Genomic DNA, 15,501 nt, shown 5'->3' on the forward strand with positions numbered 1-15,501 from the left:
TCTTTACATTTTTCCTGGAGTTGATGAGAAGCAAATACCATATCAACTGTACCCCACACCATGCGAAAACCACATTACTTTTTCGGGAGGAGGCAACCTTCCAGATGTTTAGTTAAACGATTCAGTTTTAGGCTTGCAAGAATTTTACCAGCTATGTTGAGGAGAGATATTCTTCTGTGGTTGTCACAGAGGAATATCTCTGTCTCTTTCCCTTCCTCTTGTAAATATATATATGTGTGTGTGTGTGTGTGTGTGTGTGTGTGTGTGTGTGTGTGTGTGTGTGAAACGGCACTTACCCTATTCGGATCTAACCGGCTTCCTCCGAAAGAGGAAGTTCCATGTGAGCATGAAATTCACAAGTAGGCCTCCAGTCGTATGTATATTCCCTTTAGGGCAGATGACGAGATTAGGTTTTCGCAACTCTTGCATGGAGACGTCGGCATCCTCCTACATACAACGCCTGGAATTCCAAATTGGTCACCCATTTTAGTAATGACCAGGCTCAACGTTGCTTAACTTCGGTGATCTGACGGGAACCAGTGTGTCAACGTGATTATGCCGTATAAGTCTTGTAAATATACACGATGAATGCATCTTTGAATTCCTAGGACATAAGGTCCTTCACTCAAAATGAAAGAAATAACTCACGTTGCTTTTTTGTCAATGTTAGACCACCTGTGTTATATATCTCTAAGTATATGCCATCAGAGGCTGAGGTTTTTCCACAGGAAAACTGTTTTCTCAACTTCCTGGATGGTGGCCAACTCATCAAGGGTTTGATTTGTTTTGATTTCTGGAAGTTGTGCGATTGCTTCATCACTGATTGAGGAAGACCTGTTAAATACAGAGTTGAAGGCTCTGCCAACCTTTCTAAAATACTGGATCGTTCTGTTATCAGTTTCGTGTCATTAGCATTTACCAGATACTATACTATTTACTATACTAGCAGTTCCACCCGGCTTTGCTCGGGCCCTATTTACTGTTCATAACTTTATATGCATATGTACATATTACGAAGTGTGAATGTGTATGGTAATGCCTTTCTATATAATAGGCTTCCTTAACTACCATAAAGAAAATTTGGTAGAGACCGCAGAGGTCAAATGTTTTAAACTTTGACCCCAATTTTGACTCCTTAACATTTATTGTTTTGGTCTCAAACTGAATTAAAATGTTTGACCCCTGTCCAAGTAATTTAAATCTAAAATTTCAAGTGTTTAGACCTAAAATTGGCGTAGGACTTTGGTAAAGTCTGCAATGGTCAACTCTGTCAACTTTGACCACTTGACAGCTACATTTACACCCAAAAACTGGTTAAATAGCTTGCTGTATGTCTTAATACCCTTTATGTAAAATTCTAAGTGTCTTGACCTAAAACTGCTTAATAGTTTGCTACAGACCGAAACGATAAAGTCCTTTGAACTTTGACCCCTTGGAAATCAAATTTTCCGCAAATAAAAGGATTAAAAAGCTTGCCCTATCTCTGAATAACCTTTATGTAAAATTTAAAATGTTTAAACCAGAAAGTGTCCGAGTAATTTGGTAGAGACCGCAGAGGTCAATTTTCTTTAACTTTGACCCCTATTATAACCGCTTAACATTTATTGTTTTGGACTCAAATCAAGTTATTTAGTTAGACCTATGTCGAAGGGACCTATATCTAAAATTTCAAGTGTTTAGACCCCAAATTGGTGGAGGAGTTCTGTAGAGTTCTCAAATGTCAAATCGTTGAACTTTGACCCCTTAATCGCCAAATATCTGGCCGAAGGAAGATCCCAAAGATTTTCCCAACTATCAGTACCCTGTATATCAAATTTCGAGTCTGTAGACTAAAAATTGAGAGAGTTATTGCGTAGGGAAATGCACGCGAACACACATGCACAGAGACACAGATACACAGATATACAGACAAGTTAAATTTTGTAGATATATAGATAGATAGATAAGATACTATTCACCACATAAGTGCCAATCTACTATATAAGATACTATTCACTATATAAGTTCCAATAACTTGTGGTCCATATATTTTTTGGAGGGAGTTATAAAATTATATATATATATATATATATATATATATATATATATGTGTGTGTGCGTGCGCGCGTGCGTGTGTGTGTGTGTATGTGTGTTCGTCTGTTTTTAGGTATATGTGTATATGAATTTATACATGTTTAAAAATTTAGAAGGGTGTTTAGTTTCATATACATCATCAGAATCCACAGGAGCGCTGCTAAAAGGAGTAAATATGGTTATAAATAGATTATAGCTATATATTGTGCATTTATATTAAAATAGGTTTCTTTTTAGTCAACGTGGTTAAATTACATTTATTTGTCAGGAAAAGGCGTTAAAATAAGTTAAAATAAAAATATTTTATGAAAAACAATTTGTGGCAAAATTTAAGGAAAAACGGTTATCTGTTTATCGTCAGTAAAATATTGTAGACCTTGTGTATGATTTGAATAGCAGCAAGGGCTTTCAAAATCGGACTTAAGGCAGGACGGCCATGAAATAGGTAAGCAGACTAATTTGTTAAGCCGGAAATCACAAACCGGATAGACGATTTAAACGCCTAAGCAAGCAAGCTGATCCGAGTTATATATATATATATATATATATATATATATATATATATATATATATACTAGCATTTCGGCCCGGCATTGCCCGGGTGTTTGGAGGTGTATGCTGAGCAAAAAAAAAGGTTAATTTTTTTTAACTTTGACCCCTATTATGACCCCATAACATTTATTGGGCTCAAATCAAGTTATTAAGTAAGATCCATGTCCAAGGAACTTATATCGAAAATTTCAAGTGTTTAGACCTTAAATTGGCGGAGGGATTTGGTAGGGTTCTCAAGGGTCAAATCGTTGAACTTCGACCGCTTAACAGCAAAATTTCTGGCCGAAAACCAATCACAAAGATTTCCCTAAATCTCAGTACCCTGTATATCAAATTTCGAGTCTGTAGACTAAAAATTGACAGAGTTATTGCGTAGGAAAATGTGCACAGACACACAGACAGACAGACATACAGACCCGTTCACTTATATATATATATATATATATATATATATATATATATATATATATATATATATATATATATATATATATGATGAATCAGTAAAGACAGAAAATGAAAGTATAAAAACTATATAAAATAATATATATAGATTTATTCAGCTTTATATATCAATTAGGGTATTTGGGTAAAAAGGAACTCATTGTACCATGGGATTTCGGCGCTATCAGAAGAGTACATATGATGCTAGGTAGCATAATAGGGATGCGATGTCTACCGATGATTACATTAGAAGCGGAAAAAATTACTGAGGTTGATTCAGAGAACTAAATTGATGTCTGTGATAAAGGAGGATAGTAGTTTGTTCCAATAATTTATTTCGCTTCTAATAAAACCATTGCTAGATGTTGCATCCCCATTATGTTACCTAGCATCTTCTTCGCTCTTCTGATGAGAAACATTAGGCTTCGAAATACCATGGATGTTTGGATACAGAGTTCCTTTTTACCCAAATACCCCAATTGATGTATACACCTATTAAACAAATGAATATATATATATATATATATATATATATATATATATATATATATATATATATATATATATCCCGCATTTTACTAATTCCTGCCCTCTTATGAGAAGGAGAGTATTTCTTCGAAACTCCGCGGATTAAGGACAATCCACTTATCTTCCGCTTCCTTTTTAAAATTTAATATGTTTTAACTCTTTTTCGAGATGTTTTTTACGTGTTTTATTAATCATTTGTTCATATATATATATATATATATATATATATATATATATATATATATACTTTTTATACATCCATTTTCTCTATTTACTGATTCCATTATCAGCTTCAAAAAATCTCATTGGGCTTTTTATTATCCCGATGAGTCGCCTCTTAAAGAATTGAATTTAATCTCTTCCTTTAACTCCCCCATTTTATATATATAAATATATATATATATATATATATATATATATATATATATATATATATATAAATTCATATATATATATATATAATTCATTTACTCACATAAAATTAATATACGAATGTGTAAATTTATGCGTAAACCTTAAGTATTTACTTCAAAAGTGCTCAATACGTAGGTAGAGCTAGTATTCAGTGTAGCTTAATCGCCATATATATTTTATAACTTACTATATATAAATACCCGCTACTTAATTGGCCGTAAATGCGATGCTCGCTGTTTGTTTGTAAACAAAACGGTTTGAGCACTATAAAAGTCTTGGAAAAATGTTTACTTGAAATTTCCATTTGTGGAGGTTATTTACGAGCGCCGCTCCCATGGGTTGATGGGTGGAACTGCTGACTATCAATGCGATGCTAGTCCAACCGCACTGATGCGTTGTTCAGCACTGCATGTGGATGACTACAATGTATATATATATATATATATATATATATATATATATATATATATATATATATATATTATATATATATATATATATTATTTAAAAATATACATTACAACTTCTGTGGATGATTCAAGGTTTCATTGACACCAACAGACTATTACTGCTTAAAAATACCCCCATATTCACTTCAACTCATCAGCATCCTAAAGAAACAAAAGCAGATCGAAAAAGCGGAAAGACTTGGATAGACACGGTTAGTGAGCGGGCGGAATTTTATATTTAGCTGTCCCTTTATGAGAGAAGTTCCGTGTGATTACTTGAGTTTTATTATTTACTTATGACTTAATATTTTATTACGACTTGATAGTGCTCATTACGAAGATTAATTGTGTGTCTATTGTTTGTTTTATGTATTTAATAATAGGTTATGGCTTAAAGATGTAAGTGTTTATATGATTCGTTGGAGTGCGGGTTTTTCATGTATTACATCGAGTCGGTGTCCATAAGTTAATGTCGTCATCTGTTATTAATTGTAGTAAAAGAATCACATGTCAGCTTGATTCATCGTTTAAGCTTGGCTACAAGATGGGTCATTCTACATTTATTAATTACTTAATCGTGTGGTATCCGGTGCCGAAAGGCTGAATTGTGAGGTCGGAGTTTATGACGGGTGAAAAGGTGGATTTCAGGATAAAATACCGATTTATATGATATTTAAATAATGATAAATGAGTTTTTAATGAGTTTAGTATTTACTCAGGATTTTATAATCTTGGTATTAATCCCCCCTCTTTCTCTCTCTCTCTCTCTCACTCTCTCTCTCTCTCTCTCTCGCTCTCGCTAGATCTCTCTCTCTCTCTTTGTATATATATATATATATATATATATATATATATATATATATGTATATATATATATATATATATATACAGTGGGGAAAATAAGTGTTGGACACATCCCATTATTCTTTATTTAACACATTTCTAATGCAGCGAATGACGCGAAAATTTAACAAAAAATAGTTACTCATTTAAAAATAACAAATAACTTTAGAAATTGGAACCTTTTAATGCATAACCAAAAATTATATAATAAAAACGAGAATAGCCTGGAAAAAAAGTGTTGGACACACTAACACAATTTCATCTAATATTTAGTTGAAAACCCCTTATTGGCTATTACAGCTTTGAGACGTTTTCTATACGACGAAACTAATTTGTGACAACGTTCAGGCGAGATTTTGACCCACTCTTCAACACATACTTTCTTCAAATCCTGAATATTACGTGGATCTCGCTGGTGGACCATGATTTTGAGCTCTCTCCGTAGATTTTCTATAGGATTTAAGTCTGGGGACTGACTGGGCCACTTAAGAACATCTATTTTGTTCTGTACGAACCAATCGGAGGTTATTTTAGCAGTATGTTTGGGATCATTATCTTGTTGAAAGATCCATCCCTGTCGCATACCTAACGCATTGGAAGCAGGCAAGAGATTATTTTCAAGAATTTCCCAATATTTGGCTGAATTCATCTTTCCATCTATAATATGAAGTACCATTTGAAGAGAAGCATCCCCAGAGAATGACATTTCCACCACCAAACTTTACAGTGGGGAGGGTGTTCTTGGGATCGTGCGCTGTGCCATCTCTTCTCCATACTCGACGTACAGAGTTAATGTCGAAAAGTTCAATTTTCGTCTCATCGGAACAGATCACATTCTTCCAGTAATCATCTGTTTTCAATAAGTGGTCTCTTGCAAACTCCAGACGAGCATTAACATGACATTTTTTTAGTAATGGTGTCTTTCGAGGTGTACGCGATTTAAGACCGTTGCGTCGGAGTACATTACTAATCGTTGGTTTCGTTACTACTATCCCTGCTTTTTCCAAATCTTTCTGAAGTTCGCCTCGTGTTGTTCTCGGTTGCTGCTGAACTTTTCGTACAATCTTCCTTACTGCTCGATCCGACATCTTGCGAGGAGCTCCGGTGCGTGGACGGTTCACGGTTGAGTCATGCACCTTCCATTTCCTAATAAGGTTTCCTATGGTGCTTATAGGGATTTTGAATTGAGCAGATATACGCCGATAACCAATTCCATTCTTGTGCTCGGCAATAATCTTATCACAGACGACTTGAGAGAGTTCTTTACGTTTACTCATCCTGAGAACCTTCACGCGTGATGGCTTACTGGTGACTAACGTGTTCCAATACTTTCCAACGACGTAGAGTATGGTTGTGCTGAAAGAAAACAGAACTATTTAACTTCCGCTTGTACCTTCCGGAAGTGAATTACTTCCCTTGACTTTTTCTTTCCAGCATTATTTATAAAAAATAATAAAATATAATTTAAAACAATGTGTCCAACACTTTTTTTCCAGGCTATTCTCGTTTTTATTATATAATGTTTGTTATGCATTAAAATGTTCCAATTTCTAAAGTTATTTGTTATTGTTAAATGAGTAACTATTTCTTGTTAAATTTTCGCGTTATGCGCTGCATTAAAAATGTGTTAAATAAAGAATAATGGGATGTGTCCAACACTTATTTTCCCCACTGTATATATATATCGCTTGAAAAAACAACAATAACAAAATCTAAATTTATAAGCGATAAAAAGAAACAGTATAATTTATCTAGGGATTATGGCCTAACGGTTAAGGCACCGGACTGTGGTAAACATGGTCTGAGGTTCGATCCCTAGAAACAGTTGAACTACGCTGACGAGAGGTAATAACCTCGAAACACGCGTGTACGTAGATTACTGTTTTAAAAATAATAAATAAAGAAAAATGTTATATACGTCCAAACAAATTAAAAAAAGGGCACGACTTTCTAAGTAAATAAAAAAAATGAGCTTCGAGGCGGAGCCAATATTAACCGTATGTATCGCTTGAAAAAACAACAATAACAAAATCTATATATACAGAGAGATATGCATATATATATATACACACACACACACACACATATATATATATATATATATATATATATATATATATATATATATATATATGTCAGCCCCTTTAAGAAATTGGGTTCTTATTGTTGAGCACTTTAAAATTAAAATAGAAAGTCGGTCACCTAAGCTCTATGTTATAATAATTAGGTCACTTTGGCCGGATGTTACGACATTTAAAAAATAAATTTCTCGCGGTTGAGATTGGCCGTGAGGTTTGTTCCTTGCTAATAGAGGATGAAACACTATTGTCTGTAGGTATTAAAAAAATTATTATCGCAATAATTATAGATATATATATATATATATATATATATATATATATATATATATATATAGGCATCACCTCTTATCAAGGCCAAGAGGCCACTCAAGGATAAGGGTTAAAGAGTGTAAAGTAGAAATTGGACAATATAGTAATACTTAATAATGGAAATTCGATAAATGTGTTAACTTATATGGAACGGTTCATCAAAAACTTGTTTACGTTAGACTTGAAGACTCCAATATTGTAGTCAGCTGGAAAGCAGAAAACGGAGGATAATCCACAGACGTGCAGTTCTAAGAAAGAAGCTTTGTTCAAGGAATCTACGTTTATGTTTAGGTACAGATAAGGAGGGGTGGAATTAGTGATAGTGTTTTCTGCTAGACGAGTGTTTCTTGTGAAAGTTTGGCGAGGGCGGACCATAGATTGGAGCTCAGTCGAACACTTTCCATGAAAATAACGATAAAGCAGAGATAAACTCGCAAAATCTCTTCTATGAGAAAGAGGTTGCAGGGAAGAGAAAAGGACATCCCTTATAAGGCTACGAAGTCTATTTTGAACTCTATCAAGGCAGGATGTCCTTTCTAGCAGCTCCTGCCCAGATATGGACGTACCTGGCTCTTATATAGATAGAGAATTGCATCAGCAGCAATCTACTGGATCGATAGAAGGATTCCGCCATTTTTGCAGCTGCCTTTGCAACGGATTTAATGTATGCGTTCCATTTAAGATCAGGAGTAAAGGTCAAGCCCAGAAGCTTGTCAAAACATGAGGTCTCCCCAAGACGAGAGCCATTCATTTTAATTCATGCCAGATTGGTATCAGAACGTTGATGATGTAAAGAGAAAAGCTTGGTTTTAGATGCATTAAAAGTAACAATTCACATCTTTCCCCATTGTATCACTTGCTCAAGATCAGAGGAGAGAGAATCGGAGAGAACTTGGTCGTTTACGGTCTTAGATGTGCTACCATAGATGGTAGTGTTATCAGCAAAAATGTCTACGAATAATGTAAAGATGTGACTTGGAAGATCATTAATGTAGATAAAGAAGAGAGTTGGGCTTAGGATGGACCCCTGAGGTACTCCAGCATTAATGTTGAGAACTTATGATTTCGCATATATATATATATATATATATATATATATATATATATATATATATATATATATATATATATATATATATATATAATTGACATTGTGTGTGTTTATGTGCCTAACTGTCTCTACCAAATCACCCTGTCAATTTTTGGTCTATAAACTTAAAACTTAATATATAGAGAATTCGAACTTGTGAAGCAAATTCGATTTTTTTAGTTGGTAAAAATATCTGCTTAGGAGTCAACATTTTTAAAAATCGGTACTTGGTAGGCATAAGTCGACTAAACGTGTATCTTCTATACACGCGCACATAAACATTTATATGTTTATCTACGTTAATTTTTAAGGTTTTAGCTCATATAGTAACGAATAATGCTGAAGAGCTACAGGTTTTGGTTTCTAATCAAGCTCACGGAACTTAAGGCATACGTTTGTTTGTTTTTAACTTTTGAAATCACGACTATATATTGGGTACAATTAAAAAAGCAATAGAGAATTAGCTCTATAATTATTATTATTACGAAATCTGCACACATTTAAGTATCATATTTAAGCGTATTTTACGACCGGGCATTGCCAGGCAGTTTGCTAGTGTAGTTATAAATTTAAAAAATATCTTATAAGCTGTGAATTCAATTCTCGATCGGGCGACACACGGCACGACCCGTCATTCTTTTTTTCTCGTGAATCCGTATGATGGCTGATACACTCTTCTTGATTTCTTAGTCACTCATGATGCAGGGTGTAGGTGGCGTTTGGAGTTATGCTCTTCTTTGAATTAGGATACATGTCCCACATGGGACGTTGAGGATCTTTCTCTCAAAGTCTGTCTAGCTTAGGATCCACGATTCACACGCGTGCATAAATAGAGAGATGATCAAGTTATATATCAATCTGTATTTTTGTAAGTGAGTGCGATGTCTCTGTGAGTCCATATGAGCCTGAATTTGATGATTATTTCTGTTGTATGCATAATTCTTGCAAGAAATTTAGATTTGCATCCGTCACCCAAAAAGTACTTGAAACTATTTACGGCATCCGGCTAAACGCGATTATAGTCAGAATTGTCTGTTTTCTTGGGGGGGGGGTTATATTATGGTGTACCAAAAACGCACCAAAACGGTGTATGTTGTATAATCGTCTAAATGTTGATATGCGTACTTGGGACGAAGGGTTCATCTTGATGAGTATACGTGTCACTAAATATCTATCGTTGCTTCATCACTATTTGAACCCTAGAACCATGTTGTTGCTATTTATTTATGATATATTTATATATAATTGTTCATATGCGGGGGGGGGGTGATACATGCATTTTGGACATACCTATATGCGTCATTGATCTTGTTCACTTGGAATTCATCTTGTTTTTGGAGGAGAGGCTAGAACCTGTTTGGGCGGATATTTATTCACTTCCAAGAACGCTGGTTGGTTTCGTATAGTTTTTATACACTTTCCAGGTGTCGATCGCAGAAGAATGGAAGGTGAATATCTTTGCTTGCGTGGTTAATTCTAAGTCGCCATTCTGAGGCACGTCAGCCCCCTCCCCAGTTAAGGAGACGACCTGTTAAGCCGTCCGCTCTGCTCAATGTCCAAACTCCAATTCTCAATGATTTCCAGCTAACCTGATCTACGTAACATACACGTAGATCCGATCAGCTGACCAGATCTTACGGTAAACTTGTTTACAATATGATTTACCATATTTTGACAGTATTTCAACATTCTTCACATCCATCTCCCATCCATCTTTCCAGTTAGATAGATAAATAGATAGGTCGACATTTTCTTGTGTTCGACCTACTACATAACATCGGTTTCTTCTGACCATTTGGTTGCATTATTAGACAGTAAAGCAGACAAGAAAGCCATTCTTAACATGAAGGAAGGGAAGAGCTTTGTGCTGAAATCTTCACTATAACCTCTTCTCTACTATTATATAAAATCAACTTTGTGTCTGTGTGTCTGTGTGTCTGTAAGTTCTTTCTCTATGTTATCGAAAACGGCTCATTCGATTTTCATGAAATTTCAAACGAATGTACTTTATATGCGTGGCAGTGTTCTTAGATAGGTTTTGTACCAAAATGTCTTCAATAAGTATCGATAATTGATAATCAAAATAATCCGATGAAAGAAGGAACAGGCGATTTTGACTAAAGTTAACATCTTACACAGCCTAACATCACAAGTGCATTTGAGTAGTTTTCATTACCACACAAGCAGAAAGCCCCAACATATAAAATCAACAGTTAGTACTTTAATCTGACAGGGACGCGTTCGAAATGTATGTTTTATTTTTTGTTTAAAGCACAATTTCACAATGATACTTGATTTTTCACTTTAACTTAAATTCAAGCCATTATCGCTGCACAACCAGAAATGGCAGGCATATAAAATATACAGTAGGTCCTCTGATATGACCAAGGCGAATTCGAAATGAATGTTTCTGTTTAGAGTACAATTGAATCATGATACTTGACTTTTGCATTTTTAACTTTAATGCAACATATATATATATGTATATATGTATATATATATATATATATATATATATATATATACGTGTGTGTGTGTGTGCGCGCGCATTTCATATTTATATATATATAATATCAATATATACTTAGGATACGTGAGCTGCATCGATGCACTTATTTTTTAATCCAGCGAAGTTTAAAAGAAGTTCACAGTTAGACTAATTAGTCGAGCAAGGATCTGCGAGACGTAACAATATCGAAGCTAAGTTCGCTTGTGATGACTACTATTCCGTAATATAGCTTCATCTATATTGCATAAAACAAATCTAAAATTAATTTACCAAATATTTAATGAATTCTTTTCGAATAGTGATAATAACACTCTTAATGTTTTTTTTTTCTGATTTATTTGACATATTATTTTATATAATTTTATCTAATTATCGATCTTTTTAAAAAAAATTGTTTTCAATTTTGCTTCATAAGATTTGTCCGCGTACGTAAAAGATAACAACGTTAAAGACAGATTAATCGTAATAATAATTTCATAAACAATATCAGGCAGTCGTTAACGTTCTGTTGTGGGGTGATTATTACGTCTGCTTAACACGCATAAGGTCGCGAGTTCGATTTTTTTCGGAACCAAGAAAGATTAATTTTATTTTATATTCAGTTTCGAAAATCTCTTGTTTATATATATATATATACATATATATATGTGTGTGTGTGTGTGTGTGTGTGTGTGGAGGGGTGTTCTTGGAAGTTTTTAACCTTTAAAACTATATAAAAAAATCTATTTTTTTTTTTTATTTTTTATCATTCGTTGGAAAATTGTTTAGTAAGTCATTTAATTAATTTAACTGCAATCAATACATAAACTTTCAAAATTCACGATAGTCCTAATGTTAATTTAAGGGATCATCAGTTGTTTACTATGAAACACTGTTTCGGAAATTTCAAAACAAAATAGTATATTAAATCATGGTTTCCGAGCAGTGTTGATCAAACACTACCTCCCTTAATCTCAGGAACAAAATCTCATGTTTGATTTTGCTAACCTATTCATGTTATAAAAGAATGTCTTCCTTACCTATGAGATTCATACCTATCTCCAAATTCAAAATGGACATGTTTTTTTAATTTATCAGTGTTGTATTTATAAGATTAATCCATTTTACTACTTATCACCTCCTTCTATTATTAGTACTTTATATATTTACATTCTTATTTTTTACATATATATATATATATATATATATACATATATATATACATATATATATATACATTTACATACATTTTGTCCTAAAAAACTTAGTCTGCTCATCAGCAGAAAAGGCGGGAACATTTAAAAACACCAAAATAAAACAAGCATTTTAGTCGTGTGTAAGGCAGATATTCCTCTTTTTATCTCCATTATAAAATCTGGTTTAAATTCAGTGAGTCTATCTTTTGGCATGCTGTTATATCTTTGTCTCCGAATTGAAATAATTACTTAGCGTTTATATTACTTTAAAACGCTGTTCTCCTTCCCTCCAAAAAAGTATTAAAAAAAAAAACTCTGCTCTTTAGACTCCAGGTCTAATTTCCTCCAAAAAATATAAAAATTATATATATATATATATATATATATATATATATATATATATATATATATATATATGTGTGTGTGTGTGTGTGTGTGTGTGTGTGTGTGTGTGTACATTTACATACATAATTATACAAATATAAATTAATCGCAAAAAAAACTCAGAACAAATACATTTATTAACTTCCAGAATATTTAAGATGTGCATTAATGTTTTGAATCGGATGCAATTTACTATAGATTCTACAGTTATAATAAATATTCTCAAGTTCTATCATCGCCGCATATTACATCACTGCAAATTTGATATTACAATAAACACGATAAAAATAACAGTTCGAATAATCTATGAACTTGAAACATTGTTAGAAATTATTTTAACAAACGACACCGATGAATTGTAGTTGGTTTAGACCAACCTCTTTTTCATCACGCTGGAATATTAGTCGAGCAAGGAACTGCAAGACTACACCAAAATGTTGTGTCGAACCTAATTTTACTTGAGATTACTACTATTGTGTAATAAATCAATGAAATACTAATGAAAAATAGCAAATTTGTTGCTCTGACTGTAATAATTTGTTATATTGATCATGTTGTCAATGTTGAAGTTGTGCAAGCTGACTATGAGCTTTCTCATTGACTCTTTGTAACTTGATCTCAAATACCTTTGTCATTCAGTTATGCTTTGACAGTACCACAAAATCAAAAGTATTTCCATCGATGATATCATTATTGACTTTTGATCTGATGTCTTTTCAGACGGAATGTCCTATGTATCTTTGTCACGTGCTAGAAAGTTGTGCAACGTCTGTTTGATTTACTTTAACCCTCATAAATTGACTATGTGTGACAAAAGTGCATGGAATGAATATAATAGATTCAGGGCAAAAAGAGACGAAGTTGATTTGCCACCACTTACTCCTTGCTCTGTCAGGACTCCCAGTCTGTCATTCTACAAACAGACTTATAAACGAAAAAACATTATTATTAATAATGATTTGAGGCAAAAATATAATGATTCAAATAGAAAATGACCAAAAATTGACAATTGAGATGCCTGAAATAATTTGGACATGAAATTAATCAATGGAGGAAATATTTGTTTTGCTATCAGTATTGTCCAGATAATTTCTTTGTTGTTCATCATTAAAAGTACTCCAAACATTGATTTCCCAATTCAGAAATTGAAAAGATTGCTTGTCCCTGGTACATACAGACGAAAAGAGAGGGGGAAAGGAGGATGATTGATAGATATTTATAACATAGCAATATCATAAAACCTTAGAAGCGCACCGGTTCTCAGTCTTACAAACTGGAAGCAAGCACAACTAGATTGTTTCTCGATGTGAAAATAAACGTGTAACTTGAAGTGTGTCTTTTCAATGGCTTTGTTTTGTGTGAAGCGTATATTACCTGAAAATCAGCCGCTTCCTCAAAACTGACTCTTAACTAGAGGTCGCCGAAACGGAAAACCAGTGCAATCAGCAAAAACCTGAATAAATAGACGCCCGTCGTATCTACGTTCGAGACGTTTAAGAAGGCGATGTGATTGAGAATCGCTGTTGCGTTTTGGGCCTTTGTACGGATTCCGTGCGATAGATGATTTCCATTGGTCAAAAGTTTTAGCTACTCAGCCTTTAAAAGCCATTGGACCATTCTTCATTACTCGGGGGAGGGAGGAGAGAAGATTGGTATGTGTTCGCGATTTCTTTTATCACAGATTACATTCGAAAACGGTCAAGATTATAGGATCAACATACCGACCAACATGCAATCCGGTTTTCTATTGTTGCGACGTATGTTTATTTCAATCTCTCTTTTAATCTTTCTATTTCAATTTCCTTTTCTCTTTCAGTCTCTTTATGTCAATCTCCCTTTCTTTTTCAATCTCACTCTTTTAATCTCTTAGTTTCAATCTCTCTTTCAATCTCTTAATTTCAGTCTAGTTTGCTCTTTCAGTCTCTCTATGTCAATCTCTTTTTTTTCAATCACACTTTCAATATCTCTTTCAATCTCTCTATTTTAAACTCTCTTTCAATCCCTTTTCTTTTTTTAGTCTCTCCGTATCAATCTCTTTCTTTTTTAATCTCTTTATTTCAATCTATCTTTCAATCTACCTTTTTATTCCTTCTCTTTCAAAGTCTCTTCCAATCTCTCGATTACAATCTATCTTTTCATCAGTATATGTCACCGTGACATTTATTGGGTGGGTTTCTAACAGTATTTTGTATATTTTTTAAGTTTATCAAAACTATAAATATTTAATATTAAAAAATATAAAATATATGAATGTTTTTGAGTCGAATAAATGTTTTGAAATGAATAAATCCACTAAAATCTTTTCAAGATATGGAAAAGATACCCTTATCTTGCCTTTGATAATATTTGTTATACGTTTGTGTTTGGACCACTTTTCCTACCTCTTTTGTTTTACAAGTATTTCAATGGTGGATGCTCTGACGAACTACAAGTTCTTGTACCCCCTCGACGAAAGTACCCCGACAAACCTGACAAACAGCGACATTCCACCCCTACACAGTTGAGATCCCTAGATGTAAGAAAGCCTTCTACTCTAATAGCTTCTTCCCCAGAACTGCAGGACTTTGGAATTCTCTTCCAGTTTCCTGCTTCCCTAACTGTACTGATATGCAGAAGTTCAAGTGTAATGTAAACAGACATCTTGCTGCTC

General features: G+C 33.6%; 1 pseudogene; it reads right to left on the minus strand.

The window, feature by feature from the left end:
- Positions 1-448: 448 nt before the first annotated feature.
- Positions 449-566, minus strand: LOC145253126 (5S ribosomal RNA; annotated as a pseudogene).
- Between the last annotated feature and the right edge of the window lie 14,935 nt (positions 567-15,501).

This window comes from Euprymna scolopes, chromosome 29, assembly GCF_053919585.1.
Source record: "Euprymna scolopes isolate OS-2025 chromosome 29, ASM5391958v1, whole genome shotgun sequence".
In the NCBI taxonomy this organism is placed as follows: Eukaryota; Metazoa; Mollusca; class Cephalopoda; order Sepiida; family Sepiolidae; genus Euprymna; species Euprymna scolopes.